Here is a 13,200-nt window from a genome sequence, read left to right on the forward strand (position 1 = left end):
TCCCTATGATCCCCAAGCAAAATGAATAAAAAACTGTATTTTGGCACCTCACAATAAAATGGCTGAAAACCAAAGGAAAGAGAAAAATTGTAAAGTATCACTGCCTCACCCCAAAAAGACAAATTACCTTCAAAAGTGAAACAAGAATATTCAAATCTGACTTCTCATAGAAACAGTGGAAACTCAAAGACAATGTATTTTAAAATTGATACCCTGTAATTTTACATATTTATGGGGTGCACAGTGACATTTTGATAAATGCATAAAGTATGTCATGATCAAATCAGGATATTTAGGATGTCCATCACCTTGCACATTTATCTTCTCATTGTATTGGTGTTTTGGGTTGTTCTTGCATTGCTATAAAAAATACCTGACCAGGCGCAGTGGCTCATGCATATAATCCCAGCACTTTGGGAGGCCAAGGTGGGCTGATCACCTGAGGTTGGGAGTTTGAGACCAGCCTGACAAACATGGAGAAACTCCGTCTCTACTAAAAAATACAAAATTAGCTGGGCATGGTGGTGCATGCCTGTAATCCCAGCTACTTGGGAGGCTGAGGCAGGAGAATCGCTTGAACCTGGGAGGCGGAGGTTGCAGTGAGCCAAGATTGTGCCATTGCACTCCAGCCTGGGCAACAACAGCGAAACTCTGTCTCGAAAAAAAAAAAAGAAAGAAAGAAAGAAAAAAGAAAAGAAATACCTGAGGCTGAGGCTGGGTAATTTATAAACAAAAGAGGTTTTAATTGGCTCGTAGTTTCAGAGGCTGTACAAGCATGATGCCGGCATCTGCTTGGTTTCTGGGGAAGCCTCAGGAAGCTTTTACTCATGGTGGAAGGTAAAGCAGGAGCAGGCACATCACATGGCCAGAGTAGAGAAAAATGGGAGAGAGGTGGCACACACTTTTAAACAAACAGATCTCATGTGAATTCACACACTATCCTGAGGACAGCACCAAGCCATGAGAGATCTGCCTCCATGATGCAAACATTTTCCACCAGGCCCCATATACAACATTGGAGATTACATTGCAACATGAGATTTAGAGTGGACAACATCCAAACTATATCATTTTACCCTTGGCCCCTCAAATCTCATGTTTTTCTCACATTGCAAAATGCAGTTATCCCCTGCCAGTAGTCCCCCAAAAGTCTCAACTCCTTTCAGCCTCACTCAAAAAAGTCCCAAGTTCAAAGTCTCATCTGAGATAAGGCAAGTATCTTCCATCTATGAGCTGTAAAATCAAAAACTAGTTGTTTACTTCCAAGATACAATGGAAATACAGGCATAGGGTAAACACTCCTGTTCCAAAAGGGAGAAATCAGCCAAAAGAAAGATGAGCCCCATTCAAGTCTGAAACAAAGAAGAACACTCATTAAATCTTAAAACTCCAGAATAATCTCCTTTGACTCCATGTCCCACAATCCAGAGCACGCTGATGCAAGGGGTGGGTTCCCAAGAACTTGGGCAGCTCTGCCCCCGTGGATTTTCCATGCTGAAGTTGCAAACTGTTAGCGGGTCTTCCATTCTAGGGTCTGGAGGATGGTGGTCCCCTTTCCACAGCTCCACAAGCCAGTTCCCCAGTGGGGACTCTGTGTGGGGTCTCCAACCCCACATTTCCCCTCCTCACTTTCCTAGTACAGGTTCTCTGTAGGGTCTCTGCCCATGCAGCAGGCTTCTGCCTGGATTCCTAGGCTTTTCCATACATCCTCTGAAAGCTGGGTGCAGGCTGCCAAACCTCCTTAACTCTTGCACTCTGCATGCCTGCAGGCTTAGCACCATATGGCAACTGCCTAGGTTATGGCTTGCACCCTCTGGAGCTTGTGGTCCAAGTTGTACTTAAAACTCTTTGAGCCAAAGCAGGAGTTTGGGCAGCTGGGATGTGGGGAGCAGTGTCCTGAAGCTGTGTAGGGTAATGAGGCTGCGGGCCTGGCCCAGGAACCATTTTTTCCTCCTGGGTCTCTGAACCTGTTATGGGAGAGGCTGCCTCAAAGATCTCTGAAATGCCTTTTTTTTCCCCATTGTCTTGACTATTAGCACCTGTTTTTTTTGTCATGCAAATATCTCTAGAAAGTGATTGCTCCATTGCTGGCTTGGATTCTTCTCCTGAATCTTTAGGGCTTTCTAGATAGAAGATCATGTCATCTTCAAATAGGAACAATTTGACTTCTTCTTTTCCAATTTGGATGCCTTTTGTTCCTTTATCTTGCCTAATTGCTCTGGCTAGGACTTTCAGTAATAGAGTGGTGAAAGTGGGCATCCTAGACAATGTATTTTGACACCTTCAAAACACTGAAAGAAAATACTATGAATTTCGAATGTCTATACAGCAAAAAATCCTTCAAAAATAAAGATGAAATAACAAAAATTTAGGCCAATAAAAATGAAATTAGTTGCCAGCAGTACATTTCAAGAAATGCAAAAATTTATACTTTTGGCAAAATACAAACTAATTTTAGTAGAAATTTGGATGATGTAGGAAGAAATGAAGAGTAATTACAGGGCTACATTTAATGATTATGAACTCTATAAAACAATGATAATAATATCTGTGGAATTTAAATTATATGCCAAATTCAAATACAGAATAACAGTAGCATATAAATTGAGAGGAGGATAAATTGAGTTAAAGTGTTCAAATGTCCTTTTATTGTTCAAGAAATGGGTAAGGTATCAAGTAATATTATACTTTGATAAATCAAGGATGCATTTTTGTATAGAGTAAAATGCACTAAATGAAAAGTTTTTTTTAATGTATAATTACCATGCTAACAGAGTAGAGAAATAGAATTTTAACAATACTCAGTTAACCCAAAAGAAGGCAAAGGAGAGAAAAAAAGAACATAGTAAAAGCGAGATAAATATGTAAAAATAATAAAATGATAGATTTAACTCTAAATATATCTTATTTATAATAAATATAAGTAGATCATACATTCCACTTAAATAACCAAGGACAGAACAAAACACACTCCACTTATATGCTGACTATAAAAGTCACATAAAAATATCAAGGATACAGAAAAATTTGAAGTAAAAGGATGCAAAATGCAATATTATTTAATGCTGACATATATGTTTTAATCTCAAATAAAGTAAGTTTTAAGCAAAAGACGTTACTAGAGGAAAAGAGACGTGTTTTATAATGGTAAGAATCAATTCAATGGGTGGACATAAGAGTCCAAAATGTTATGCACTTAAATATGCTAAATAAAAATGAATACAGTTAAAAGATGAAAAAGATAAATTCACAGTTGTATGGAAGATTTTAATGCTCCTCTCAATAGATGACAGAATAAGCTAGAAAAAAGTACATTAGAAAAGATAAAGGAAATTTGTTCAATATGATTAACACATTTTATAATTGATGTGTGTAGAACTCTGAATGCAACAACTGCAGAACACATATTCTTTTGAAGTACAAGAAGTACTTTATGTGAAGTAGATTATCTTGCTTGAGGAATTTAATCATTACTTTTATGAACAATGATTGTAATATGGTGATAGATAATTTGTCTATTTGTTTTGTAGCTGGCAGTCCTTCAATTTCAAACCATAGAAAAACACATACTCTCATAAGAAAACGTTCCGGGAATTGGAAAGTATTTTACTTCAAAACGATTCATCTTTGAGAACCAGAGTTTATTGATTGAGTCACAATGTACCACTTTGGGAGTGAAAAACTTTGTGGATTTGAATAAGACACTTAAAGTCAGTTATTAATGTTGTCACTAGTAGGCCATGATATAAGTATTCATAGAACTCTCTAATTTAAAATGCGAACTCTACTTCCCTACAGGCTCTTTTGTAGGTATCTTCTTCTATCATTCTTTTGTTTCTAGGATGTAAGCCACTGTAGTCAAGACTCTCACATAGTACTATTTCAAGGCCTTTGTAACATCTGGTCCCAGTATGACAAAATGACTTTTCTTCCATAGCACAAGCCATTATTACAAAAGAAAATTGCAAAGTAATACTTTTTTTAATTACCAGAACTAATTACCAAAAATAGAACACTAATTTTTAAATTACCTTACTTATGATGAACATAGATGTACAATGGGGCAGGGAATAGAAGATATAAATGGAACAGGAAGTTACTGTGCTGAGATATCCTTTCCTTCATTTCCAAGGAATTCATCACTAATGTAGACGTGTGAGGAGAAATGTACTGACAATGAGGATTGCTATGCTGTAATACTAGTCTTTGGAGAATTGAAAGGAATAGGATTTTAACACTGGCTGCAAATCAGAAGCACAGGATGAGGTGTTAAAAAATTTATTTGCTAGACCCCACCCCCCTGAGATTCTGATTTAATTGTTCTGGAATCAAAACTGGCATCAGTAGTTTTTCAGAAGCTTCCCCAGTTGGGTGATTATAACATGAAGTCAGTCAGGGTTGAGAAACCTTGGTGCAAAATCTTTTTTTCCCCTTCAGATATTACAACAAGGTAAATTCACTTGTGCTGGACAGGCTGAAACATAGTTCTGCTGGACATTAGAACAATACATTTGCTACTTCTTGGGAATGTTTTTGTGTGCTATGGGTTTGTCATTTATTCATTCATTCATTCAACAAAGGTTTACTTAGCACCCTCTATTGCCAAACGTTGTATTAGAGAAGCAGTCCTTAACCAGAGCAGATTTTTACTCTCACCCCCACTTCCACCCCAGGGAGATTTGGCAATGCCTGGAGACATTTTTGATTGTCATAAGTAGGGTGAGACCTACTGGCTTATAGTAGTTAGAGGCCACGGATGCTGCCAAACTTCTTACAACGCACATGACCGTCCCCCACAGTAAGTTATTTGCCATAAAATGTCAATAATGCTGAGGTTAAGAAATTCTGTATTAGAAGATGGGAATGAACAAGAAAGATTGCCCATCTCTATGGAGTTTATGATCTATTTGGAAAGGCAGACAATACACAAGCACTATATATATATATCATATATATATCTCTCACATATATTTATCATATGTAGATATATATATATATGATATGTATATAATCTGTATTATATGACAGAGCAGGAACATCGCCATCTTGGGTAAGCCCCTCATTCTAAAGTTCACTTAATAAAAAACTGCCTAAATCCAAAGGGCATCAGCCTAATGGCTAAGGTCAGCATGACCATAAACCACAAATAACATCTCCAACCAGAAACATTCCAAACTCCTCCCCGACCATAGACACATGCTAGCCCTGAGATCATCTCCCTTTGGCTGGGAAGATGCCAGCCTCAAGATAATCCCCCTTCAGCCAGAAAGATGTCTGTCCAAAGGTAAACTCCCTTCCTCCTAAAGACATTCCAACTCTGCCATAAAACCTCTCCCTCACACTGAAACATTCCAAGCTAGTGATAAGCCCCCTCACCCTAAAACAAATATATTCTCAGTCTGTAAGAGAAAGTGCTCCTGACCAAAAAAATTGGTCAGAAGCCCCTTTCAGGTTTTATCTAAAGTAAACGTGTCTTTAACTGTCAAGCTGTGTTTCATGTTTCTTTCCTCTTTAACTCTTACATTATATGTGTGTGTGTGTGTGTATATATATATACACACACATGACATGAGGTAGCTGTAAGTGTTATAAAGAAGACATAAGAAAAGTAAGGAAATAGAGAGTGACTAGGGTGAGGCTACTATAGATAAGATGAAGAGGGAAGAGTTCTCTGAGAAAATGACATTTAGACAATCACTCAAATAATGTAAAGAAGTTAGATAAGAATGTGAAAGTTACATTAGAAGTTATATTTGAAGTTTGACATTAGATGAGAGAGGACACTGGATTTTCTCAGAGTGCGAGGAAAGAAATAAATTAGAAAAATATGGCAAAATCTCAGGCAACTCAATTGGGTTTTGTGGTCATAATTTTAAAATGAAACCAATCATAGATGTTGCAGCCTCTGGCCATGTTCAGCTCTTGGAAGCATATGCAGAAGAGTAGGGTTAACCCGGATTGGGGCTTTTCCAAGTGATTTTGATAGAGGAAGAGAGAATCATGGCCTTTGAAGGCATTTTCAGGGGAGTGATTGGTCTGATAGATTGTGGATTCTAAGCTTGGTAAGTAATGATGGACAGCAAAAAAGTGATAGGATCATTGAACGCTAGGTCCAAATGGTGTCAGATAATTACTGTGGTGAAAGTTCTAGAAAAAGTGAGATGGAAGGAAAGAGAGTTGGGGTCAGAAAGTTGGATGATTAAATATGAAGTGTGTGTGTGTGTATATATATATATATATATATATATATATATATATTTTTTTTTTTTTTTTTTTTTTTTGAGACAAGATCTCTCTCTATCATCCAGGCTGGAGTGCAGTGGTGTGATCTTGGCTCACTGCAACCTCTGCCTCCCAGGTTCAAGTGATTCTCCTGCCTCATCCTCCCAAGTAGCTGGGACTACAGGTGTGCACCACCACGCCTGGCTAATTTTTGTATTTTTAGTAGAGATGGGATTTTGCCATGCTGGCCAGGCTGGTCTTGAACTCATGACCTCAAGTGATCTGCCCACTTCGCCCTCCCAAAGTGCTGAGATTTCAGGTATGAGCCACTGCATCTGGATGAACATAAAATATTTTTGAAGCCAACATCTAAGCAGGAGTGAGGATTCCTCTTTTTCTTGGTGCCTCTTTTACATCCTACTGTGGGCATTGTAGCCAGGAGAGTGGTACAAGAAGCTTTGTATTATCAGCTAGGGGACAACATTTATATCAGGTTCTGTGATTTTGACTTGATATTTTTCCCTGGCTTTTTCATACATGTGAGTAGGAATGAATAGGGACAACTGAGTACAAATCCTAGAGTACAGTGCCATGACAAACATACTGGGCGGGGGAAATAAGCAGGCACCAAGGAAAAACAGGAAATAAGACTTTTCCATATAGGTTGATCCCTTTTCTCCAGACGTTCATAGATTCTATATGAGACATCTTATATCCCTTCCTTTTTTTTTTCCTCCTGCCCTTGTCTCTGCCTTACAATTTTATTATGCTTTAGTATTTGCTCATGTAAAGATGAAACTACATTTATGTTTCAGGCATGCTCTGCCTGCATAATCACAATAAAAATGTTTTTGGCTAAGGTTTGGAAAACTTAGTTTTTTTGTGTTTTGGTCCCTCTTGTGCCTACCATTTCTAGTGAAGGTTGTGATTTTTTAACCATTTATTTAACTAAAACTTCTACTAGTGTTGTGGCTAATTTATGCCCCACCTCATCCTCATATTACAAACTTTAAACAAATATCAAACTGAGAATATTTCCTTCCCTCACAGAGAAAAAAATCTGTTTTTTATTTAGTGTCTGTCTTTTAGTGGAAAGAATGATGGCTTTTTGATACAGGGTACATAAACTGACCCTGTTGTTTATTATAATGCTTTATTGCACTGAAGGGGAATATAAACTGGATAAGAAAAACGCTTGTGCTGCATGAATTGGTTCGGTACTGTTTCAGGGAAAGAACACATGCAAGGAGATTCATTTAGTTATACTCAGCTCTTAATCTTTGTAATTCTTCTAAACCATGTCTCACAAAAGATGTTTCTTGGTGTTTTTGAAGAGCTGGAGTAATGTATTTACAAGCATAAAATGGCTTCATTAGGTATAGTCATTTTGCTCATCAAAAATCTGCAGCTTTATCACAGGGAATCATTCATTGTCAAAGTGCATACGCTAATGACCTTCTTCATAGTCAAAGCACATTTTAAATATTTATTCATAAGCCAGATGAGGACTTTTAAAGTAGTTAATTTTAAAACAAAGTGACCTTTGTACAGGGAGGAAAAAAACACTGAATATGAACAAAATGAGCATTTGTATCATGGTTTTACACATAACAAAGCATTTGCCAAGCATCAGCACCAATCATGTATACTTATTAAACCCATGATGCAGCCCTGGTTTTCAAATGCATAATCAAATGTAAACATATATAGATTGGCCTCAGTTGACATTAAGGAACTGTGGATAATTTTCTCCTTATAACAATCATAATTATATTCCATTCTCCTTAGTTAAAGACATGGATGATGTCGATGTTGAACAAGGTGCTGAAGTAACATGATTATACACATTTCTCATTCCTAGTGGGGCTGTTTCATGGTATAAAAATTAGAAATAGGCACTGATTGAAACATTCAAGTCTCAGTTTTCTCCTTCTAAACAGAGACAAAGACTTGGAGAACAACAAAAACTGTTTACAAAGGGTTTTCTGTCCACATGGTCTTATCTCCATTTTACTCTGAGTTAATGTTTGATAGAATGGGTGTATTTGGAGTCAAGAGATTGCCAGTCATTATAGTGAGGACATCAGGTCAGTGTGGTGGAATCGTGTTTAAATTTGTATGAGGCCCTCACTGAGGGCTTTTAACTAGGATAATCTCTCCTGGAGTCATTTTGGTATTTGGTTTTTGGCTATTTCTTTTAGGAAGTGTCACATAGCGAAGAAAACTGTAATTTTTCTCTGATTCTTTGTTGGTTAAAAAATTAACCCAGCTAAACTCTTGAATTGATCCAATTCATTGACTTTTCTCCACCTAAATCTAGGCTGGTTGAAAATGTCTCTCAATGAACAGACTAGGGCTCTGTAACTCTGTGGTCTGCATCCACAATGGGGTTCTCAGAGCAGGAGGGGAAACCTCTGATGATTCTCTGATCTATTCAGCTTTGGTTCCCCACCACAGCCATTTCAAACATTTTCCCACTCTCCAACTCTCTGACTCCAGAACATTCCTGTCACTATCAACATATTGTTTCCCACTTTAGCAAGAAACTGGATCCATCATTTGAGGGCTCCTTTAACTTCTTGCCATTGAATGAAAGAACACACTTGCATGCCTAGCTATTATTTGCTTCCCTTATAACAGAGTGGTAATTCTTCCACAGGTTCTTTGACAGTTCGTTCCTTCTATCTTATTCATAGACCATGGAACAACATTTTTCTTCTTTCTCCTTTGTTTTTAATCCCACTCCTTCCAGTGTTTACTGTAACTGCCAAACTGCTTATCTTGTATCTCTTACTCAAATGTAAACCCCATAAGAAGCAGGGAACTTCTCTATCCTGCTCCCCATTGTATTTCTAGTGCAAAGATCTATGCATGATTCAATAAATGTTTTTGTTTTTAAGTTAATGAATGAGAGCTAAGAGGGGTGTGTGGTGAGGCAATGTGGTGTTGTAGAACACAGAGTGTTTTAAAGTTCAACTGCAGTGGGGTGTGATTTGTCCCGTGTGTAATCTCAGCACTTTGGGAGGCTGAGGCAGGTGGATCACTTGAGGCCAGGAGTTAGAGACCAGCCTGGCCAACATGGCAAAACTCAGTCTCTACTAAAAATACAAAAATTACATGGGTGTGGTGGCACACACCTGTAATCCCAGATACTCAGGAGGCTGAGGCATGAGAATTGCTTGAACCCGGGAGGTGGAGATCGCAGTGAGCCAAGATCATGCCACTGCACTCCAACCTGGGCAACACAGCAAGACTCTTAAAAAAAAACCATGTTAAAAAATTTAAAAAATAAAGTTCAATTGCTATAATTTTGGTTTTATTGAGGTCCCTTATGATGGTCTATACTGATAGGTAGTCTTTGATCAACAAATCAGTGGCACTATTAGAAGATTTTTCTGTAGTTGCTTGTTTATTTCTAACTCAACACAGAGTCTATGTCCTCATCCAGTTGTCCAGTTTATGGCATTCATACCATGCCCTGTTACGCAGTGACTGCTAATGTGTAAATTTCACAGTAAATTACTTATCAGAAAGGTAGGCATTAACACTCAGCTTGATGAGGGTAAGCTGCATAAGAAAATGTTTTGATAGAATTATGCTTATTCTATCAAATTTAATGGAGCATTGCATAATATATGTTAAATACCAATGACATGGTTGAACATAGTGTGCTTTCCCCACTGTATTAGTCCGTTCTTACGCTGCTACAAAGAACTGCCTGAGACTGGGTAACTTATAAAGAAAAGAGGCTTAATTGATTCACAGTTCAACATAGCTGGGGAGGCCTCAGGAAACTTATAATGATGGTGGAAGGCACCTCCTCACAGGGTGGCAGGAGAGAGAATGAGTACAAGCGGGGTAAATGCCAGACACTTATAAAACCATCAGATCTCTGAGAACCCACTCACTGTCATGAGAACAGCATGGGGGAAACTACTCCCATGATCCAATCACTTCCTACCTGGTCCCTCCCATAACAAGTGGGGATTATGGGAACTAAAATTCAAGATGAGATTTGGGTGGGGACACAACCAAACAATATCATTCCACCCTAGCCCCTCCCAAATCTCATGTCCTCACATATCAAAACACAGTCATGCCTTGCCAACACTCCCCCAAAGTCTTAACTCACTCCAGCATTAACTCAAAAGTGCAAGTCCAAAGTCTCATCTGAGACAAGACAAGTTCCTTCCACCTATGAGTCTGCAAAATCAAAAGCAAGTTAGTCACTTCCTAGATACAATGGAGGTACAGGCATTGGGCAAATAAATACACCTGTTCCAAATGGGAGAAGTGGGCCAAAACAAAGGGGTTACAGGGCCCATGCAAGTCCGAAATCCAATAGGGCAGTCATTAAACCTTAAAGTTCCAAAATGATCTCCTTTGACTCGTGTAGGGAGACCCCCTGAAACTATTGCTATGGAATAAAAGATGAAATGCTCCTGATTACTGTAAATACAGAATTGCATGCAGGATTGTGTAAAGACAATGCCAGGTTGGACTGCCAGAATGAGCCAACAGCACGTGATGTGCTTCTCCCTGCAGAGAGCCTATGAACAGACGTGCAGTCAGGGAGGTTTCACATCACCAAGATTCCTATCCCAGAAAAACAGATGTTCATAGCTCTGGGAATGGAATGCAACCCTCGTGGAGAGCCTATAAATGGATGCATGAGGGGCGCCTGTTCATATGGGTAAGATAGGGCTATAAACACCCTCATCTTGCCACGGCTCTTCTAGGCCTCTTTAGGGTTAAGGCATACTCCCTTCTGAGAATTTCTGGTCTAACTGGTTGTCTAGCTTCACGTCCTGTTTCTATTGATTGATTGTAACCAGCTTTTGTTGCAACTGTTACTGCTGATTAATATCTTGCTAATCATAGGTTATGGAAAGACTGTGTTTCTGTTTTAAGGCTCTGTTAGAAATTACTGATGCACACACTATATTGTAAATTCTTATCTCTGTATACTGTACTTCTGCATACAGATGTTATGTTAAAGAATTACTTCATCCCCATGTGACCATCTCACCTCATATCAAATGACCCTAAATCTCTCACTAACCTACTCCTGCCCTCACTAAACTTAATAATAGATGCTAGTATATCCAGTGCATTGGTGGCATCACAGGACCAGAAGACGGTGACCCCCCTGGACCCAGCTTTCACTATCTTGTGTGTGTCTATTATTTCTCGACCTGCTGATCCACCTGGGAACAAAGAGAGAGCCCTGTTGCATTGTGGGCTGCTGGCCAGATCCCGCAATAGACTCATATCTAGATCCTGCTGATGCAAGAGGCGGACTCCCATGGCCTTGGGCAACTCCGCCCCTGTGGCTTGGCAGGGTACTAAGCCTCAAACCCCCAACCCCCGGCTGCTTTCACAGGCTGGCATTGAAAGTCTGTGACTTTTCCAGGTGCATGGCACAAGCTCCAGGTACATGGCACAAGCTCCACTAGGCAGTGCCCCAGTGGGGACTCTGTGTGGGGGCTCTGACCCCACATTTCCCTTCTGCACTGCTCTAGCAGAAACTCTCCATGAGCTCTCTGCCCATGCAGCAGACTTCTGCCTGGACATGCAGGTGTTTCATACAACCTCTGAAATCTAGATGGAGGTTCCCAAATCTCAATTCTTTTCTTCTGTGCACCCACAAGACCAACACCACATGGAAGCTGCAAAGGCTTGGGGCTTGCACCCTCTGAAGCAATGGCATGAGCTATACCTTAGCCCCTTTTAGCCATGGCTGGAGCAGCTGAGACACAGGGCACCTAGTACCAAGGGTGCACAGAGCAGGGGGGTCCTGGACCTGGCCCAGAAAATGACTTTTCCCTCCTACGCCTCCAGGCCTGTGATGGGAGGGGCTGCCATGAAGGTCTCTGACATGCCCTGGAGACATTTTCCTCATTGCCTTGGTGATCAACATTGGGCTCCTTATTACTTATGCAAATTCCTGCAGCCAGCTTGAATTTCTCCTCAGAAAATGGGGTTTTCTTTTCTAATGCATCAGCAGGCTGCAAATTTTTAAAACTTTTATGCTTTGTTTCCTCTTGAATGCTTTGCTGCTTACAAATTTCTTCCACCAGATACCCTATATTATCTCTCTCTAGTTCAAAGTTCCACAGATCTCTAGGGCAGAGGCAAAATGCTGCCAGTCTCTTTACTAGAGCATAGCAAGAGTTACCTTTGCTCCAGTTCTCAAGAAGTTCCTCTTCTCCATCTCAGACCACCTCAGCCTGGACTTCATTGTCCATATCACTATCAGTATTTTGGTCAAAACCATTCAAAAAGTCTCCGAGAAGTTCCAAACTTTCTCACATCTTCCTGTCTTCTGAGCCCTCCAAAGTCAATTCCACATTTTTGGGTATACTTGATGCAGCACTATACTCCCTGCAGTACTAATTTACTTTATTAGTCCATTCTCATGCCACTATAAAGAAATGCCCAAGACTGGGTAATTAATAAAGAAAAGAAGTTTAATTGACTCGCAGTTCCATATAGCTGGGGAGGCCTCAGGAAACTTACAATTCTGGCAGAGGGCACCACTTCCCTGGGTGGAAGGAGAGAGAATGAGTGCAAGCAGGGGAAATGCCAGACAGCATGGTGCAAGCTGCTGGTGGATCTACCATATATAATGCTTATATACCATATGATGCTTATAAAACCATCAGATCTTGTGAGAACTCACTCACTATCATGAGAACAGCATGGGGGAAACCACCCCTATGATCAAATCACTTCCCACTGAGTCCCTCCCATGACACATGGGGATTATGGGAACTACCATTCAAAATGATATTTGGGTGGGGACACAGCCCAGCCATATCACCCACCAAAAATACATTCAGCCATTTACACATAAGATGAAAGTGAAAGTACAAAAGGTCAACTCCAGGAAGCAATGCCATCCACTAAGTGGGAAAAGAACCATTTAAGGTCTATCATTTAGAGGTTATATTTCAGGTTCAAATAAAATGAATCATT

The sequence above is a fragment of the Macaca fascicularis genome, chromosome X, assembly GCF_037993035.2.
Source record: "Macaca fascicularis isolate 582-1 chromosome X, T2T-MFA8v1.1".
Lineage (NCBI taxonomy): Eukaryota > Metazoa > Chordata > Mammalia > Primates > Cercopithecidae > Macaca > Macaca fascicularis.